Genomic DNA, 22,320 nt, shown 5'->3' on the forward strand with positions numbered 1-22,320 from the left:
AAAACCTTTTTTGCTAGCCCAAGTAGGTTTTGAAACCGACAACAGCAAAATTTTGCTAGAAAGTTATAATGCACGGAATTTCGATGCATCAGTTGATTGTATGCAAAGATTCACGACCACAAAATGGGATTGATCTTTCAGAAGATCTGTTCCATATGTGACAAAGATATCCTTGGGCTTCAATGTCCAAGGGGGAAAACAGTGTTCAGCTCCGTCAGGATCCTCGAGAAGGAGTCCATGGTCCGTCTATCCCTGGATCCATCAAGACTTATCGTCTATTCCCAGACAGTTTTATTTATGTATATTGTCGCTCGCATAGGTTGCAATCGGGAATAGTTCAATGTCTCAGTTCAAACATTTAAATGTTACACGCAAATTGCAACTGATGGATGTAAACCTGCTATTATTAACTTTAAAGCGCTAAGTAAATATGGAAGTTTATATATCTTTACTTTTAAAGAAAAAGGTAAGTACACACGAAGTTTCAAGTAACACTTATGTTGGATTGAGAGAAATCTTTTGCTGATTCTGTGGTTCACCTAGCGTCCTTTAGGCTACAACATCTACGCTTGTACTAAGGGAAATTCTGTCATTATTAAAAAAGAAAAAAAAAATCTAGAGTGTGCATCTTGTGTATATCACACAAGAGTGTTGTATCTTGATGCTTCCGAGTAATTTATAAAAGCTGTGGCGCAGATTATTAAGCTACGCGGCGAAACATTGGCGTTACATTCTCCCGCGTTTGTTGACTTGAGGATGGTATAAAAATTGTGCCAAATGTGCGAAGGATTGGGTCAAAGGTGTCTTCAAAAACTTCATATCTGGACAATTGTTAGTTCAGGCTATGTCCTGCAAGTAAGACTTTGAAAATTAATTTTAAACAAGGCATTGTGTCGACATATAATTTCTTGCTAATTGATTCTTGGATCGAACTAAACAACTTTTCAAATGAAACTAAAGAACAGTTCTAAACTTATAACGAAAGAAAGCTATTCTGTATATGAGGGGACTTCCGTCTCCTCAACCTCCCCCTTTACGAAGTTTGAGCAGGGCTTAACTGAAAGCTTTTTAGGGTACAAGAAATCAAACCAATTGGCAGTGCAAGTGTTTTATATACTGATTTCTATTCAAAATATGTGAACTGAATTGCGAGCAAAATAAGTGTACAAACTTTTGTTATTTTGCTCTTAAGTTAGAGCTTTTTTTGGGGAAAAGGGTCAAGCTAGAATAAAGAGCAGAGGGTTGATAGGGACAGCAACCCATCTGATATATAAGACAATTTATGTCCGTTTCTAACTTTAATATTGATCTTCACTTTCATAAGAAGCGTCTTTATACCTCTAGGATAACTCTTGCTTACATTCCTAAATACGATAGAGGCTGTCACTCCCATAAAAAATAACCGTCTTTTCTTTTTTTAAGTTTTTTTTTTTCTATCACAGTGCTTCTATACCTAAAGAGGGATGCTATCCCTTAAAGAAAACTTGCGCAATAAGAAGGGATAAATGCACCACCACCGGTGTATCCTTTAATTTGGGGATAATTTAGATTAAGAAAATGACAAAACCAAAAAAAGGTAATTTTCAGCCAATGAATAAAGCGAAAAGACAAAGCAGATATTCCGACAGAGGCTTCCCCTAGACCGCCCATAGTGCAAAAGTAGAAACTAACCCTTCAGAGTAGCCGGTACGGAAGGGGTAAAGGTGGTTGAAGAATCCTAGCCTTTCACTTCCTGAAAATCGGTCTCGTTTGGTCTCGTCTTTTTTTAATTATTTTTTTCTTCTTCATTTTTGTTTTATACGACAAAATTTTGGTGTGTTCGGCCAAGATTGTTGTTTTGCTTTGTGGTGGGGTGATTTCTCTTGTCAAACAGTTCGTGGTAACGAACTGTAGTAAGGAGCGACCTGGCTCAATAGTAAACGAAACTCTAAGAAGCGGAATTTTGATGCTAAAAGATACATCAAAAGATTCGGATTTTCATGTTGATTTTAAATATATAAGTTTCATCAAATTTAGTTTTTTTCATCAAAAGTTACGAGTCTGAGCAAATTTGCCTTATTTTGGAAAATAGGGGGAAACACTCCCTAAATGTCATAGAATCTTAACAAAAATCACACCATCGCATTCAGCGTATCAGTGAACCTCATAGCAGAAATTTCAAGCTCCTATCTACAAAAATGTTCGTATTTTTTGCCAGAAGATAGATCACGGGTGCGTGTTAATTTATTTATTTATTTGTTTTTTTTTTGTTTTTTTTTTTCTCGGGTGGCATCGTATCGACCAAGTGGTCCTAGAATGTTGCAAGAGGGCTCATTCTAACGGAAATGAAAAGTTCTTGTGCCCTTTTTAAGTGACCGAAAAAATTGGAGGGTACCTAGGCCCCCTCCCACGCTCATTTTTTCCCAAAGTTAATGGATCAAAATTTTGAGATAGCCATTTTGTTCCACATAGTCGAAAACCATAATAACTATGTCTTCGGGGATGACTTACTCCCCCACAGTTCCTGGGGGAGGGGCTGCAAGTTACAAACTTTGACCAGTGTTTACATGCAGTAATGGTTATTGGGAAGTGTACAGACGTTTTCAGGGGGATTTTTCTGGTTTGGGGGTGGTGTTGAGGGGAGGGGGCTATGTGGGAGGATTTTTCCTTGGAGGAATATGTCTTGGGGGAAGAGAAATTCAATGAAAAGGGCGCGGGATTTTCTAGCATTACTATAAAAAAAACAATTAAAAAATAAACATGATCAAGTTTTTTCGTGTGAAAGTAAGGAGTAGCATTAAAACTTAAAACGAACAGAGATTATTACGCATATGAGGGGTTCTAAAAATACTTTAGCATAAAGAGCGAGGTATTTAGGAGGAGATAAATACTTCGCTCTTTATGCTAAAGTATTTTTAGTAATTTCAACTTTTTATTCTATGACCTTTCTGATTCAGGGGTCATTCTTAAAGAATTGGGACAAAACTTAAGATTTAGTGTGAAGAGCGAGGTATTAACGAGGGGACAAACCCCCTCATATACATAATACAAATATAAGAATATAAAAGTTTGTTACGTAAGTTAATTTTTAAGTTACGTATATTTTTTACTAATAAAAACGTTCGTTAAACATTAAAAGTTCTAGTTGCCTTTTTAAGTAACTGAAAAATTGGAGGGCAACTAGGCCTCCTTCCCCACTCCTTATTTCTCCTCATTTCTCTAAATCGTCTGATCAAAACTAAGAGAAAGCCATTTAGCCAAAAAAAAGAATTAATATGCACATTTCATTTTAATAATTTATGTGCGGAGAGCCAAAATCAAACATGCATTAATCCAAAACGTGCAGAAAAAAAAAATGTTTTTTTTTAACTGAAAATAAGGAGCGACATTAAAACTTAAAACGAAAAGAAATTACTCCGTATATGAAAGGGGTTGTCCCCTCCGCAATCCCTCGCTCTTTACGCTAAAGTTTGACTCTTTGCCACAGTTCTACTTTTTAAAACAATTAAAAACTTTAGCGTAAAGAGCGAGGCGTTGAGGAGGGGACAACCCCTTTCATATACGGAGTAATTTCTATTCGTTTTAAGTTTTAATGTCGCTCCTTACTTTCAGTTAAAAACACTAGTTTTTTTATTTAATTATTTTAAAAGGACCGCAAAGCTTTAAATTTCTTTTCGAATAAGACTCCCGATAGTCTACGATCACTGTTTCGATGCGGTCGCCTCTGAAAAAAAAAAACAAAAAAAAAAAACACGCATCCATCCCCGCTCAGGAGAAATACGGAATTTCTTATTTTGTGGACAAACAAACCCCTAAGGTTCTCAGACATGTTGAACATGTTGTTGTGATTTTTATTTGAATCTCATCCCTTTTTGGGGTCTTTCGCTTCCTTTTCTAAAATCCCACACATTTTCTTTACTATTAACATTGAATTGGTATGTTAAAATTAATTGAATTTAGAACAAATAGAATTAGCGTAAAAAACTGATTCTTTTGATGTTAATTTTTTTTATACGGATCTTTCTTTGTTCGCTGTTCGTATCCACGAACTATTTGATTAAATCCTCCTCACTGATGACGTTGGGGAATTGGGTCAATAGAATCGAAAGTTCTAGAGACGCTTCAGTTTAAGTCTAGAAAGTCTCTTGCATATTCTAAAATGTTTTACTTGTTTTGGTAAACACTACTTAGAAATTAATATCCCAAAACTTGTTTTACAAAATAAATTTCATTAACTTCTCAACCTGGGAATAATCTTCATAAAATTTTCTAAGCTCTCCTTAACAACCCGCCAGGTTTTGCAAGTTATTACGCTTCTTCGGGTGTCCATCAGTGCGTATATACTGTATATCTTCCTTACTACTTCAACCCTCATCACTTCACTTAGGCATAAAGTGATGATTTGTAGACATGCTAAAAATGAGATGCAAAAATAATTTAAAGGTTAACACCGATACTCAAGCTCTGGTTAATGTCAAAAGCTTTAAACTCAAGTTTTTTCCTGATGTTCCAGGTAAATTGAAAATTAAATAATTTCTTGCGCTTTCTTATGTAGGTTTCATTTGATATAATTCACTTTATTTCTTTCCCGATGACGTCTTTCGGGCGAAAAAACTAAGCTTTTTGTTTTCCTCAGCAATTCTTTGTTTTTTTGCTCTATCATTTTATGGTGTTACTGTTAGGATATATCAGCACCACAAAAAAAATAAGAGCTTGATTAAAAAGGTGAATAAATCTCAATAAACACGTAACCACATGTCGTTCTTGCATGGTTTGGTTTTTCATACAGCAATTATTAATTTTACACGCCTTTAGGTTTCATTTGCAAGTCATGACCGAACATCTCACGCACAGTCTGGAGGTGGGATTTTAATTTAATTGATGGGCTCCCCACTTTTAAAAAGTGGGTGCACCGGGTTATGCGTGATGAAAGCGTAGTACTCATGGTGCAAATTGGCCCATGTGTGGTGCAAAGAAGATTATCGCAGTATAAATATGCCAAGTTTGGGCCCACAAGTGTTCAACCCCTCGACCCTACCTAAAGTTGGCCCCAACAAATGGTTAATGGCTAAACATCGTAAGAAGTGGTCAACCCCTCGATTATACCTAAAGTTGTTGCGATGTGCTATTTCTTGCAAATAAGAAATCAATCTATGTGTACTGTGGGTGTGGTCGGATCAGAAAAGAAGTGTCTAATCATTAGATATTTGTTTTCCCCTGATGTACAAGCGTTCTTTAAGGGGAACATAAATATTTTTCAAGGTGTGAGGTTTGACTATTAAAAAGCGCATTTTGAGGGCCAAATATTGAAATCCACATTATACTTATCATATTTAAAACTACTTCTGTATTGAGGGGGGGGGGTCATCTAAAAAAAAAATCTCGTAACATGTGATAAAAATAAATTTATTTAGTATTGTTATCTTTGCTTATCCTATCTCCAGCTAGTTCAGAATAGCACACCGTCTTAGGACCATTTGCCGTTGTTATGCATATGGCGGTCTATTTCGTTTAAATGCATTTCTCTATTTTTCTAATTTTCTAAGATATACTTGATTGCATATATTTCCCCTTAACCAATTTAAACAATTGAGTTCCCTTTTCACTGTCCTTTGTACGTTAAACGGAGTTTTTTCAGTATGTATCGTGGCTCTGAATTTGTAATCCCAATCTTTTGACTGTTGGTCATTTCTTGTCTGTGGAAACATTAGACATTCCAATGTTTGAGCTGCAGTGCTCAAATATCTGTGTTGTATTACACAACACTATTCTGTCTTACAGTAAATTGTATTATCCTTAGGCTACATCTCTACTTTTTGTGATCAGTAGTATGTAGCTTAGTGACAGTAAGATATGAAACTTCGAAACTCTTTCAGCTGTGGGGGATCTTATGGAAACGTAAAAAAAATCAGTCGTTTTTACCTAGCCTAGTATAATAAGAAATAAAACAGAACTGCCGTAGTTTCGAAAGTAAATTGGTTACGGATCCTGACAGTAATATATAGTTTGTTAAATTATCTTTATTTACTGTCTTGGTCATGACTTGAGGTAAAGATGGGGGGGGGGTCAAATATGATCTGACCTAGGTGGGAGAGGGAAAGGGGAGAGTCCCCGAATTCTATCATCAATAAATCTTTGCAGGAGGGTTATCTGATTACTAGCCAACTTGATGGGAAGTACGATTAAATGTCCCAATCACGTTTTTAGAGGTCTGTGCCCATTCTTGCCTCTGTGGGCAATGGGGGCTCTTTTCTTCTCACGACAAATGTCACAACCACCTGTTGGACAAACTATGGAAAGAAAGAGTATGCTTAAGTGTTAAGTTTATGTCTTTTGACTGTTGGAGGACAACTCATACTCTACAACGGGGCAAGGGTCTCATTAAGTTTCTACCGTCGGGATGTCTAACCAGAAAACGGTAGTTGCATCTCAACTAACTTTATGAGGAGCAACGGGTAGTTGTCCTTGTCCTAGTAATGACTTTTGGGAACCCAGACCTTGTCTGATCTTTGTGGGGGAAGAAAACGGGAGGGTTCGTAGATTCTTGTCACTAGGACATCTAGCTCATCTTTTTTTCTTGTCACCTAGAGATTCCCTTGTTAAAGGGTCTAAAAAACGAAAAAAATCATTTTGGTCATAATATTCCTTTTTAAGGGGAAGAGAGGATCCTTTGAATTAATTTCAGGGGGATTTTCACTGTAGTTTGGTTTGAGCAGATTCGAAAGTATAGCAACTGCCACACCCGTTTATTTATTTATCTATGCTTGGACAATACAATGGACCTTTCAAAAAGTAAACTTGTGAATTTCTTTAAGATTAATTTATGTAACACAAAATACTGAGGGTAACTTCTACCCCTAATTCCTCTCCTGTTGCTTAGGTCTGTGCATTTGTCCTTGACTATTCCAGTGACCTAGAGCGTAGGGCCTTTGTCTGCTGGCGGATCTTTGTCAATTAACCAACACTTCTATATCTAAGCTGATAACTTACGAGTAGCATGTCAAAGACATAGATGGAATTCTAATCGACAGAGACGTGATTGATCGGCAAGATATTTGAAAAGAGAGAAACAAGATAAGTTCCTCGAAAATGGATCGTTTTCCAGAATCCTATATAGGTTGCATCTTAAGAATAGTAAATTTCTGGACAAGCAGTTGTTCAATCTGAGATACAATAGAAAAACCATTTACGAAAAAAGAAAACTAAGGGATCGATCTTCTCTGTAAGCGTGCCGTTTAAGTTACAATTAAAGGCCTGCGCTAAGGCTTAAATCATAAACTTAAAAATCACGGAATATAAGACATACATCCAACATTTGATCAGACAAATTTTTACTTTAATTTATTGTTTTGTAAAGCTAGATCGATTTTTTTCAGTTGCCGCTATCCCTCCTAAGAAAAGTTGAACCAGAATATGTAGGGAGTGTTTCTAAAGAATATTCATTCTCTGTAAAAATTATTCACTCCATTGAATCTTGACTGATTAAGGTATAAGCTCCCTACGCACTTTTTAGTATTTTACTTTTTCTGCTCTCCTACGCTTTTCATATATCAACATAAATAGACAATTTTGATACCATTCCATAGCTTACATTCAACTCTATCCATCCACATAGTTAAATCTAGAAATTTGGTGTACACCGTTGGAAATTAAAAATAAGTTGAAAACTGGCTGAAAGTCATTAAAAAAAGGACATGTTTTTTTTTTCTTTGTTGCAAGTTTGGAATCTCCCCCAAGAAGAAGTCTAAGCAATATCGTAATTCTGGCTCGGCGAATGGATAAATCTGAGACTAATGATTCCAGCGAAATAAATATCTGTCCTTTTTTTTGGCAAATTGCAGGTGCAGGTTTGTCGTAAAATCACTTGTTTCAGAGGTAACATATGCATTAAGAAGCCGAATTGATTGAGCCCTTAAATCAAACAAGCAAAAAAAAATCGTAAAAACGACGCATAGGTGGTCTTGATTTTAGTGTACCGATTTTTTGGTTGAAAAAATGTACCCCTTTTTAGGTCGCTTGTGTTTGCGTAGTGTGTTTAAGTAAATCTTAATGTGGTTTCAGGATAATTTAGTCTACTGCGGGCAAGTTGTATTAATGCCATATTTTTGGTAGTTATCCGAATAATCGTATGGATTAAAAAAGCCAAGAGACAGTCGGGCACCTTGACCGGCTTCACACCCCCTAAATCTTAGAAGAATTAAAGTACGCATACTAAATTTTGATTTTTGAACATATGTTCCTTGTGAAGGCTCAGCATCCCTTTAGCTGCTTCGTTAGGTTATATATGCTGATTCAACGAGCTATCAATCTGGAAATCAATACGTATTGTTTTCTTCAGCTGCGGCGTTCCTTTCCCCAGTCAGCAGCCTGTAATGAAATCTCACTGATTAGCGGTCTCTGATCTCTCACCCTTTTCCTATCTGCTTCATATCTAAGCCATAAGTTATTAACTTGGCTTTAATATTAGGTAACTAAGAGGAGTTGTTTACTTCAACACTATGCCTTATCATATAACAAATATTTGATTTATATTTGATCTAGTTGGGTGCAAATTTGAATACTTTAGTAACCCCAGTAAGATACATCTAGAACATCCGTTATTTGTTTGCTTTTCATTAACTACGTATAACTGTAAAAAATCGAGTCTTCAATCAGGTACACACACAGGGGGTGGGAACATGGGACTGGTCCCCATAAGAATTTAAATTGCTATCACTTCCCCATAGTCTTTTATATTTTTCATTTGATTTCGACTGTTTTTTTGTGTTTCTTTTGAATTCCACTCTTAAATAAATTCATGCGTATAAAAAAAAGGTAAAGAATAGAGCATTGGATTCTACAGTCCTTACCGGCGGTGCTGATCTTCGTTTCATGGCCCTTCATCCAGGAAGTGCAGTGGGGTGGTTGACGGTCAGCCATCCTGTGCTTTCTCACACTCTTCCTGTATACATTCCCCAGCTCTTTCCAGGTACCCTTTTAGAGCTGGGTCAACTCTCGTGGAACTGACAGAATCACGCCACTAACCCCCGTTCCAAACCAAATAATCAGCGACACCAGGACTCGAACTTGTTCCTCGTGGACAAAACATTTCAAGTCTAGCGTGCTAACTACTTGACTAGGGCTGCCGATTCCTATATATATATATATATATATATATATATATATATATATATATATATATATATATATATATATATATATATATATATATATCCGTCAAACTCCCAAAATTGTTTGAATTCTGGGTAAAAATTCTTAGTTAGTTTCTTTCAGCTTAGCACAAGACAAACAAATACTAGTGACAGAATAGATGGGAAATATATAGTTTGAGCTATATATTTGCATATTAGGGGGGATGAGGGTAAAGTATTTGGACAGTTTGAAGTTAGAAAACAATTCTTACTTCATAATATGCAGAATAATTGTATCTAACACATTTTGCTTGCAGACCCGCTATACTTTACTTCCCCCCATAATGTGCAAATATTTAGCCCGAATTTGTTTTTAAAGTATTACATTTTCATCATATTTTGTGATATTTCATTAGGATTAGTCAGAGAAACAGGTTCTACTTAGAGGGAGAACATAGACGCTATAACATATAAGTACTAAATCATAAAATTAGAAATTTGAGAGGGATCCAAAGTCATTTGCTTACGCGCCTGGATGTAGCCTCTAGGTTGTTTCGATATCTACGGCCACGTTAGGCTGTAGCTGGGATTTTGATTTTAGTTTAAAATAATACAAAAGTAGGGTATATTGATATCGTTTTTTCCGAGGGTTTCCCAAATTTCATGAGGTGGTGTTGTTCCGATCCGGAAATCCTCACCACCGGGTACGATAATGTGTCAATGGCTGTCCGCTTTCGGGTTCTGATACGAAATCCGGCTATTCCTGGTATAAATTCAGCGGTGTTAATTCTCAAAATTTAAGGGGGATTTATTTTTCAAATGTTGGTGGGGGGATTTATTTTTCAAAATCTGGACTGGGGGGGAAGACAAATTTTTCTTTTTATCAGTATTTCTTTGAAAATACCAAAAAGGACCTTCTTTAATGGATATATCCCTTAAAAATGTTTTTTTTTTCAAAATCTAGGAGGAACAAAAATATAGAGACATTTGCTTCCCCCCTCCTACCGTACCCCCAATTGGCCTCTTTGTAGAAATTAGGGAAAGACTTTCGATTTGTGCAACATTGTCTGTCCCCGGAATGTCACTTTTTGATGTCTTGAGTTTTTTATTTTTATTTTAAAAGAGTATGATAGAGTAGAGTTTAATATTTTGCTATTGCTACAAAGAGAAGCAAACTACAGTTATCCATAAAATGATAAATTAATATTTTGCTTTTTCAAACAGTTTGTGGTAAGTGAGTGATCCGGCTCACTAGTAACTGAAATTCTAAAAAACGGAATTTTGAAACTAATATATACATCAAAACAATTGTATTTTTATGGTGATTTTAAATACATAAGTTTCATCAAGTTTAGTTTTACCCATCAAAAGTTACGAGCCTGATAATATTTTCCTTATTTTCGAAAAAAGAGGGAAACATAATCTGAAATAAAATCACACAATCGGATTCAGCGTATCAGAGAACCTTACTGTAGAGATTTCAAGCTCCTATCTGCAAAAATGTTGAATTTTGTATTTTTGCCAGAAGAAAGACCACGGATGCGTGTTTATTTGTTTTGTTTATTTTCCCAGGGGTGATCGTATTGACCCAGTGGTCGTAGAATGTCGCGAGAGGGCTCATTTTAATGGATACTAAAGGTTGTAGTTCCCTGTTTAAGTGACCAAAAAATTTAAGGGCAACTAGGCCCCCTCCCACACTCATGTTTTCCCCAAAGTCACCAGATCAAAATTTTGAGATAGCCATTTTATTCAGCATAGTCGAAAAAAATATGTCTTTGAGGACGACTTAATCCCCCACTGTCCCCGGGGGAAGGGCTGCAATTTATGAACTTTGCCTACTGTTGACATATAGTATTAGTTATTGGGTTTTCAGGTTTTTTTCTGGTAGGAGGGGGTTGGGGGGAGGAGGTCACGTGAGAGGATCTTTCCGTGGAGGTATTTATCATGGAGGAAGAGAATTTCCATGAAGGGGGCGCTGGATTTTTCAGCTTTATTTAAAACAATGAGAAATTAAATAAAAAAACAACCTGTTTCTACTGAAAGCAAGGAGTAACATTAAAACTTAAGGTGAACAGAAATTATTACGTATACGAAGGGGTTCCTCCCCTCCTCAATACCTCGCTCTTTACGCTTAAGTATTTTTAGTAATTTCAAAAGAACTATTTATTCTAATTAAACGGCCTTTGTGATTCAGGGGTTATCCTTAAAGAATTGGAACAAAATTAGAACTTTGGTGTAAAGACCGAGGTGTCGTCGAGAGGGCGAACCCCCTCATATACGTAATAAAAATACACGAATATAGAAGTTCATTACGTAAGTTAATTTTTAAGTTATGGATATTTAGTACTAATGAAAACGTTCTTAAATAAAATTAAAAGTTCTAGTGGCCTTTTTAAGTAGCACAAAAATTGGAGGGCAACCATGACCCCTCCCCGCCCCTTTTTTCCTAAAATCGTCCAATCGTAACTTTGTCAAAGCCATTTAGCCAAAAAAGTAAATTACGTTTTAATCACTCATGCACGGTGAGCCAAAATCAAAACCTGCATCAATTCAAAAACGTTCAGATATTAAATAAAAAAAAGTTTTTTTTCAACTGAAAGTAAGGAGCGACATCAAAACTTAAAACGAAACAGAATGAAAGGGTCCGTCCCCTCTCCAACGCCCCGCTTTTTACGCTAAATTTTTTTATTGTTTCAAAAAGTTGAGTTGTGAGAGTCAAACAATCAATAGAAGTCAAAGGAGTTGACAAAGCTTTAGGAACGCTGGGAAGCCATACGAGCAGTAATGTTAAATTTTCTCTTTTTTTTCAGGTGAGTTTGACATTAAATCAATTTGTAGCTTCCGTTGGTTTTCATGGAATTCATATGACGGAATCTCTGATGTTTTTCAAGGTTTAAAAAATTTGGCAGACTGTTGAGGCAAATGTCCTATTCAAAATTTATTTCGACGATTCTTACTCAATGCTGTCCCGTGATGACGTAAGATCTTTCCTTAACTTTGGAAACGTTTGGTATGTGCTGGAATTTATACAGAAATGAAAAATATTTTTAGACGAATTTTGACTCGAAATTCGAAAAGAATCAACTACATACCTATGAAATTTCTCTCGATTGAAGTAAAGCTAAAATTTGAATATTTATATTTGTCTTCAGGCCTTTGGAGTTATTGACAGATATGTAAAAAAGAATCATCGTTGTTTATTGTTTTGACAGTTGTTCTCTCAGGCGTCAAAAAAATGTTGTCATTGTTTATTGTCTTATAGTTCGTTTCCTGGGTGATTTGAGATGTTCTGGTGACTAAAAAGGAAAAGGCGAATCAGTATCTAGACTAGCTTCACCAAAAATTAATTCAAATTGTGTTCAATCTCTGTTTGATCTCCGTACATTTATTATTTTTTTTTTAAATTGGTCAGTGTGTATGTATCAAGGCGACTTACCCTGATTGTTTCAATTTTGTTAAGCTTCGTGTTATTTCTTGAATTGTAGCGGTGGTTACTAATAGGCACATACAAACCAATTTATTTCGAACTGTAGGTAGAATTTCGACAAGAAGTAACTACAAGTATTTCAACAAGAACTACTTCTTGTTGAATTATTGTGTAGGGCACAATTAAAAAAAAAAAAAACTGATTGTAGGGACGTGCTTAAAGGCTCTTCCTTTCGGGTGTGTACATTGCTCCCTCTCCGCCGTAAGGTGTAGGTCTCGGGGTGCTGCTTGTTCCATCGTGTGTAATAGGCTAACGCTCCCGCTAAATCGTGCCTTTTCACACTACGCATGGCAAAATATCATGGCAATATTTTTTCAAGTCAGCTATTGCAATTTAACAAAGAAAAGGCATGTCACCTTTGCTGTCCATAATCTTTGTCCTTTATTTTCTCTTATCTAATTGCGATCCTTTTTTGGTAATTTTGCTAATTGCGAACCTTAAAAGACTATTCATCGCACTGCGAATATTCAGTCTGAGTTACTTCATTTTAATTGATATATAGTTTTTGCTACGATTTGGATTCATCAGCAAGAACGGCACCCTGCCAACTTGGTCGACTCATTTCGTCTCTGTCCCAATCAAAAATATTGTGCATGCTCATGGTGAAGCATCATCACTCTTGGATTTTTTGACACTTTTAATTTCCGGAGACTTGCACAGTATAGATTCCAGAGTTTTAAGTGAGAAGGAGGACAGATTTGCCCAAATTTTGTGTCACAAATGAAGTCACTAATTCAACAAGCTATCTTTACAGTATGACCAAGAATGAAATTGTTAAGAAATCTAGGAATTCCTATCGATAGTGTGATTTGAAGGCCATGTATCCTCTCGTAAACTGACTTGGAGGACTACTCAGTAAAATAGGAAATGTTAGGCATAAGAAGCATTATTCTCAGTATCCCGGAATCTGACTCTTATGATGGAATTATGCAAAAGCGTCTCCATAGCTGGATAGATGCGTCTCATAGCATCCAATAGATGTCCTGTAGTGGCGCAGTGGGAATTATCTCTGCTTTGTAATAGGGGGCCTGGAGTTAAAACGCAGCTGCAGCAACTAGCCGTAGGGCCCTGAATTTATTCCGGTGATGAGATTTTGCGAAGTCATTCCATATAATCCAAACAAACAGAAAAGAAGAAGGTTATCACTTATATTCGATAAATCACCTGGGAGTTAATGGAGAAAATGGCCATTTTCGAAGTTACGGAGTCGGACTACTCAAGATTTTATTGCTAATTAATTAGCCTCATAATGCACCAGTTTAGTGCCCCGTTCCTTTACACTTCGAGTGTAATTACATTAGAAAAATTTGAATAGAAAACACGTAGAATTAGATTGATACAATTATCAATTCATTTTAAGCCAAGAAGTCAAACCGATTTTTATATTCCATGACGCCAATATCTAACTTGAGTATTATTTTGTTTTGCGTGACCAATCACGTTTTCTAATCACGGATGCATTCTGTATATTTGCAATAATTGTGTCAACAAGTGTTCCTGCGAAACTAATCCTAATGCTATGATCGAACCAGGCACGTCCGCAGGGGGGGCCTCCGGGCCCGAGCCCCCTCGAAATCTCACGTTTTTTTATTTTTCCATAATTTTTTGATAATCCTCACAGAATAAGTGATTGGAAGGATTTGCTCCTCCCCCCGAAACAAATTCCTGCGTACGTGCCTGGGTCGAACCCATGTGAACCTGCTATCTTGGCTTGTAGAAATATGTTTTTTCCATTAAGCAAAAAAGTCTAGCTAACCTTGTAATGTGCTGTGTTTACGAAAAATGAAGATCAAGTGGGATTATGAAAATCATCCAAGGGTATCAGAAAGTCGTTTCTGCAATACAAAACATTCAGGCCTCTATGAAAAAATCATTTTGATTTCGAATACTCTATCATTTTAAGGTAAAGACTACAGCATTTTCCATGACCTTTTATATAGGCTGAGATGTCTAAATCATTGTGTCAGAACTTACTATGACAAGCAATGATAAACTCAGAAGTTTAAGAGCGTTATCCATAGATGACCACATCACGAAATAAACTCGTTGCATCGATTAATAAAGTTTAGTCACATCCACTTCCTGTATTGGAAGTAAGTATTAAAGAAGGGAAATTATTTTCAAATTTTTCTGTTGCCTTAATCTTCGGGCTAAATTACAATCTGCCGTGACTTAGGGAATATCTACTGTGAAGCTTGCCAAGGGCGTTTTCCGTCTAGCTTAGAGTAATTATTCAATAAGTGATACAGTGACTACAACTCACTTTGACGTCGAAGCAGAGTGGGCGATTTGTAATCATATAATGATTTTGTCTTATTTACGTCCAAATTTAGCTTTATTAAAAGGGTATTCTACTCTTCATAATGTTTATGGTGAAAAGATGAAGTTTCTAATGATGAAGGGACCGCTGGTATTGACTATGACCCTTTGAACACGGTCCTCTCGAGGGGGTGAAGTCTTCCTGCTACCTGGTGGATATTTCGGAATGCCATGTATACCGCACAGCTCTGCCACGCTTAGCACGCTCCACCTGGTGCACATGATTTCTGAGAAAGAACGATCCCGCAAGTCCTATAAATGAAAAAATACTAGTAATTATTTAAAGTATTTGCTACTGCTGCTTAACACTCACAGTAATACCAAGCCGACTAAGGCTAACACATGTGCGCACGCTCCTTCGCTCCTCCTCCGCACTTATCATATTTTTTTTCAGGATCTTTTTCGGGGAGTTGTTTCTGCATTAATGTATGTAAGACAAATGGAGGCAATCTAAAATTCATACCATAATGACAGTCATGAGTTGTAGCTAATGCCGTAGTTGTACTTTATAATATGAAGTACAACTAGATTCCAGGAAAACCCTTAGAAGGGAGAATCTAAAATAACGCTGATTGCTACTCCATGGCCAAACCACCAAAGTATTTTCGCTTCGGAGGCATTTTTGTGATAGCACAGAAGTAATTGCTTATTATATTCGACTGTAATATTTTCTACTTCCGTGAATTGGTTATGGACTAGCATTTGCCTATATTGGTTTGAACGTTTCTTTTATTCTTCTTTGATTTTTCTTTTTAAAGTTGATGGGTTTTAGATTATTTCTTTCTCAACGACGTGGACGTCGTATTGTACATAAGCGAATTACTCGTGCGATTGTTCTTCTTGTCTTCCCAGTGGCGGTAGGCCCGTCGTTTTTCAAGATTTTCTTCTTTGATTTCCCCATAATTTCTAATTTTTATAAGTACTTCGTCTTTTTCAAATTCCTCCTCCCTATGGAAACTCCGCGTCTTTGTGCCAAGAGCCCTGATTCCCAACGTGGGACGCTTTCCCATCGGCGGGGTATGGTAATATTATGGTGGGTCATAGGCAGGGCGTGAAAAATTTGACTGACTATAATCTAGAGTCTTAAGTTTGAAAAAATAGAACATATTTCATGTGAATAACGTCACATTCATATGCATTTAAAGAAAGAAAAAAAAACGATAATGGTATTATTGAAATGACGCTATACATTGCATAAAAGTGTTGTATTTAGACAATACTTTCATTATTATAAAATATTCCTAAAGGACGACCCGAAAAATGTTACCGAGTTAATGTCCTTAGAAGTTTCTTTCAGGTAACAGGCACAATTTTGAATAACACAATTTAAATGCATCGAGTGGGGCACTAGGATTTTAGAAATGCCTACATGAGCATGGCTCAAAATCGGCTGGGAATCACTGGTCTAGAGCGTCAGGTTTATTTTTTGGCTTAGGAGCAGGATATACACCATGATTTTCCCTGTAGAGCCAAAAACCATTCTAGGCCGTTCTAGATGCAGATTGGCAAATGTCTTAGTGCCTTCGATAGGAAGGGGATACAGCTGCCTCCTATACGCCCCTGGTAGTTCAACAAATAGGAAAACGAAATAAAGCTTGTAGAGGCCATATTTAACAATTTATACACAATTGAATTTCTTAACTGAGGCCTGATGGTCTAGGGGTATGATTCTCGCTTCGGGTGCGAGAGGTCCCGGGTTCAAATCCCGGTCAGGCCCTCTTTTTAAAGGACGATGTTTATTAGTGTTAATCCTTTACTTTAATTTCTATAAAAAGCTGGTAAAAGGTATCTCAAGAAATTTTAAAGGTAACATCAAAGTGCTAAATCGTTCAAAATTTGTCGCTTGTTTGCGAAATGTTCCGTTGCGTGTAATTTTTCCTAGCTTGTCTTTTTGTGAATACACATACGATGTCTAATATTTATTTCATCCAAATTTTAGAATTGTTTTCGGGTGCTGACATTACATTTTTCCTGTACCATTTTCTTGACATTATGACAGATGCCGTTCCCGACACCGGCGCAGCTCTAGTCACTGTTGAAAGTTTTCCATAGAGAAACATCGTATTATACGATGTATCTATTCCTCAGTTTCTTCCCAATTCATACAAAGCCAAATAAATTTTGAATGGAGACGTCGGAAATTCAGCGAAAGGGGTCGCATATGGGCAGGATGGGGGTTGCACCATCGACAGCTGAGATTTTGGGTTGTTAAAAAGTGAACGCTTGACTATAACAGCCGTTACACCGGTTTAGTGAATGGACAGTCACAATTATAAAGGCTTTCATATTTATCATATAGTGCATAAAAATTAAAGTAACTTGATTGTGAAGTCCAAGAAACAGCAAATGATAAATATTCTAATTTTTCAGCGGTCCTACTTCATTTGTTAAAGTCTTTCTTTTTTTTTAATTTGTTTTCCCTCTAAATCCAATATCTCAGTGATCAAATTGATGTCGAGAGCCCCTTTGGAAAGAAATTCCCTAGTTTGGAGACTGTAATAGGACATAATTCGTTCAGCGAAAAGGCAGTTGGACAAAGAAAACATGAATGGAGTGACTTTCTACTGTTTTAGAGAATGAACAATGGCAAAAGTGATGGATTTGGAAAGGACCTAATTTATTTCCGTGTATTTACGTAGACCTGACATAGATTTCTTCAAGAGACAGTCACAGAGATATGAAGGGTATTTTGAAGGGGATTTTTTCTCATATAGTCATTCCAGAACAAGCTGTGCTATTGAAACTTTTACAAATGAGGAGGTTTTAGACTGGGTAACATGGGCCAATCTCTGCATTTTTATTGGGGGGCAAGAGGGGCTAATATCCGGATAGTCAAGGGGCTTGGGATATATAATAATTTTTTTCTACATTATTGAAGGGCAACTGCCCCCGCCTGCCACCCTCCCCCAAACAATGCCCCTGCTGGGTAACTTCATGTGCACCGAAGGAGAGTAGGTGCATAATGAAAATGTTACTTGTTTCGAGGCAATGCTCATGGCAAATAGTTCGTACTCCTACCACTGACTCTGTGAAATCCTTATTAAGATAGTTTCCAGGCCACGGGCTCCTGAACATTTTCTTTTTTGTGGCTTGGTGCTCATAAAATGAAAAGAAAGAAAGGAGCGGAGTCGTGTTCGAAGTAATATCAATACTATCTAGGGGGGGGGCTGCAGGGTTTGCCCCCACCCTGAAAATTCAATCCAACTCGTAAAACCGTTACAAAATGTACATGAACAAATTTTAAGTGCGTTTTTTAATTTTTTTTCCTAACTCTCCTTGAGAAAAATATTGCGCCTACCCCGAACGAAAATCCGGCATACGCCCGTGTCCATTGTTATTATTTGCCTTGTATACTCGTTGAATTAAAAATATTAATTATAAGTATTTTTTTTTTACTTTGACTTCGTAGCCTAACCACTGATCAACCCAGACTAAGTCGTGGGTTATTGAAGCTCGTTACAATTTGGTTCTATGGTATTATTGTATGTAATTGTAAAGAAGTATGTTTAGAAGTACAAGGGCCTATTCACGATGCGGCAGGGGCAAGTCTACTCCCCTCTTAAATAGGGAGGAGCCACATGAATCATCTACTTTTACATTTACCTTAGACAAAGGTACCCATAACACCAAGAAGGAGCCGACAGTCTTCCTGTTGGTTTGCTGCTGCCAGTTTGTCCTCACATAAAGGTTTTTTATTGATGTTACGGATGAGTTATATCTGTCTGGTATGTGCGTCACATTGTTTTCTAGGTCTGCTTCCACGGCGTGAGCCTGTTGGATGCGAGTAGAGCGTTGCATTCGGTAGCTGGAGATAGTCTAGACATAGGATGTGGCAAAGGTATCTCCATCGACCCCAAGGTGCCCGTCACTTTTCTTAATATCCTCACAAGCTATTTTGGAGCTTATTTATGAGACTGTAATATGGTTTTGATTCATTTTTAATTGAGATCAACCAAAAATGCTTTTTATAGTTGGATTTTCTTCCCAGTTTGGTTGAACTCCAGTCAATATTAGGGTACAGTCTAAAACGCCAACTTTTTTATGTGCCTGAAATCTCATTAGAATACCTTTACTTTTGTGTCAATGTCTGAGACACCGAGAACATTAAGCTATAAGCTTAGGCCTACAATAGGCTAGCATTTTTGGTGCTCAGAAAGCAAAAAATAGTTCTTTTTTTTATTGAGTTTGTTTTTGAAAACATAATTTACAGACATTGGTGGCTGTTATTTAATTTATTAAGTTAAAAAATATTGTATTTTGTTATGAAATTTTAAATAATGAATTAATTTCAGGTGTAGTGGAGAAAGCAAGCAATAAAGACAATATTACTTTTAGACATTTATTTTTGCGTTTGTCGTTGCGACCCTTAGGCCTCTTGACTTAATTTCCTCAGTACAAGGTTCATGTCGGCTGAATATTTTTTACACAGTGTCATTTAATTTAAATAGCGAAGTAGTTTTGTATTTTCTTCAGTATTTTACAGATGTTGCTCTCCCCTCCTTACATATTTGTAAACTAGCTTTAAATATATCCTTACCGGATGACTTCGAACTTATCTTCTCTACGTGACTTCACTCTCTTTAGTGTGTCTTTGGAAAACTATTCTTCCGATATCACTGGTCACGATTTAAAGAACACCTCATATTGTTTCAAGTGTTTTATTATTTCCGCCCTTACATCCGGAACTAATCGGAAAACATTTTTATATTTCCCCTTATTTCAATTGAAGTCACCGACTATTCTTTTTTGTTTTGCTTACTAACATGCCCCTAATCAAGGCATAAAACCGCTGTCGCTCATTGTCAACGGTTTACAACTTCTTTTTCTACCTGGGATTAAAAATGGCTGGTGGACTATTGTGACATCGGTGTTACTTAATTTGGACTTAATTCGGAAGGAAGTTAAGAGCCCGGAATCTGAATTCGGTATTGAAGTTTTATGAAAGCGTTCACAAAACAATCCGATCAAGAAGAAGGGGATTGAGACTCAAAACACTATATTCAGCATGTAACAAGAGAACAGAATCGTTCCTTCTCTTTTTCATCATGATACTAAGATTTCTTTCCTTTTTATGGCATTCCCTATTATGAGGGTACCGAAACTGACTCAATATGTAAAAAAAAGCAAATTATGGAAAACTTCCAAATATCATGTTCCTTTTTTTAGGAGGGGAGGGGGAGAAGGATATCAGGCTCAAAGATTGCCGCCAAGGCCTTGGAGCCGACTTAACGCCAATTGAAACCGTAAGTTGGTTTGATGCTAAATAATTACTGTACAAGCCTTTAGTTAAGCGTTTTTTCATGCTGTATGGCGATCGTTGATAAACATGATAAGTCTAGCTAAGCCTTTTGTAGAATCTGAGATCTTGGGAATGACAAAATCAGTTTTGTAGCTGCCACATGGATGAGTGGCATTTTCACAACTTATCAAGAGCTTTCGTAATGACTAGAAATATAATTGTGTTAAATTCGTGGCAAGTCCAGCTCCAATGGTTGATACCATTCCCGAATATCTGTAAAATTTACCCTTTCACCTTTTTTTTCCACTTTCCTTTTAATTGGTGGTTCCTGATCTTAAACTACTGTCGAATGAGGTTTACCAAAGCTACAATATTTTTTTTTGTCGAGACATAATGTTGACAGACGGATCTGAAAATTATGGCAAATGTAGTGGGAATCGGAAATGTGTGACCTCGGTGAAAACAGGACTATGTAGTATTAATTAGAAAAAACGTTCTCCACAAAAGAAGTTTTCCAAAGAAAAGTAAAGAGCTACATTAAACCAAAAATGAGCAGAATTTTTTAACATAAATCTATCAACTATCACCATTAATAAATAAATGAAACCCAAAACGAGCAGAAACTGAGATGAGTGGGGCTGACGACCCCAATGGCAACAATCATTATTTCAAGCTGAATGTCTTTATTTTTCATAATATCAGGAAGAAAGAACATCATAGCAGAGATTGCTGAAAAAAATCACAACGAATGAATGTGGATTGACTGTTTAATAAAGGCGTCAGTCCTACACCTTAGGACTGACGTTGACATCTAGAGGCGTCAGCAGTAGTGTGCAAATATTTCCTCTTTGGTCAACTGATCATCCCTATCATCATTCCCAGTAAGTTTCAACTTAATACAATGAGTCATTACTGAGTAAAACCCTGTTGAAAACTAATATGTACATAATGTGTTTTGACTTCATTCAGCACTCTCCTCAACATTAATTCGAAGCATTTTTTTTTTTTGAACAGTAAAGGTCAGAAGTTCCCTTTTTCCTAATAATAAATACTATATGCAAACAATGGGTGAATTGCGTAACTTACATCCCTTGCCCTGAGGGCTTCGTTGTGGTTTGACCTCCCTAAAGATACAGTTTTAGGATCTTTCAACTATGCTTAACAAAATAGCTATCTCAAAATTTTGATTGAAATATGTTTGGGAAATTGATGGACATAGGAGGGGGGCGTGGTTGCCCTTCAATCACTTTTGACTCTTAAAGGGGCACTAGAACTTTTAATTTCTAGTCAAATGAGCTCCTTTTAGAAGTTTTTACGACAGCACTTTCTATACGAAGTACCTTGGCGAAAAAAAAAAAAAAAATAACAGAACATTGTGCCCACGTCGCTTTTTACTTGGGTAGCGCTATTGCGTTGCCTATGGTATAATAACTATATGTAAAGAAGGGTAATTGTCTTTGCGACAATAGGGGAAGAGTGCAACTAAACAATGTACTGTTACCGACATCAAGCGTTAATAGAATTGAATAGAACATAATGTTTGTGCGAAGTTTGGTCCAAGAAAGATGAACAGGATTGGATTAAGAACAAAATCTTGGGGGAGGCCCAATGGGACAAGGGTGCCAATGAGCAAAATCCTTGGGGGAGGTCCCAATGTGACAAAGGTTCTAATAATTGACCAAAGAGTAAAAAAACAGGATAAAAGGTACCAGAAATTTTTCTTTTGGGGGGAGGGTCCCCTAGTCCCCCTGGATCCGCCAGTGAAGATGCACAAGAAATAAGCAAATGAGATAGGAAAAAAGAATAAACAAATTATTTCTTGAGGTTCAATCCCTCCTATCTCAAGGAAAGATTTTCATGTGATGAAGGTAATGAAACTGAATGTTTGCAAGTTTCTGAAATGGATGTTTGTTAAGCGTTTGGCCCGATTATATAGTAAACATTTCCCCCCTTTTTTATTACTGTTCAAAAGTTATGTTGAAAAGAAAGAAATGTAAAAATATTTGTAACTTCCACCTGGAAACCCACGACGGATATTTTCATCTCGCAGACTGTCGATGTTTATTTTTCTCTAAAGAAAACATTCTTCTACTGGCCTAGAAAATATGATTATTCTCTTATTTTTAGAAAGGTTTTAGCCCTTCAGTGCCTCTTCCAGTCTAATA

The 22,320-nt window shown here is 36.7% G+C and overlaps 1 protein-coding gene and 1 non-coding gene across 7 annotated transcripts in view; both read left to right on the top strand.

The window, feature by feature from the left end:
* LOC136029063 (fasciclin-2-like) overlaps positions 1-22,320 on the top strand; it is a 196,992-nt gene that overhangs the window by 66,879 nt on the left and 107,793 nt on the right. The gene's annotated exons all lie outside the window — the stretch shown is intronic.
* Trnap-cgg (transfer RNA proline (anticodon CGG)) lies at positions 16,562-16,633 on the top strand. The gene has a single exon. It is a non-coding gene; the product is annotated as a tRNA-Pro (tRNA).

Source organism: Artemia franciscana, chromosome 7 (genome assembly GCF_032884065.1).
Source record: "Artemia franciscana chromosome 7, ASM3288406v1, whole genome shotgun sequence".
In the NCBI taxonomy this organism is placed as follows: Eukaryota; Metazoa; Arthropoda; class Branchiopoda; order Anostraca; family Artemiidae; genus Artemia; species Artemia franciscana.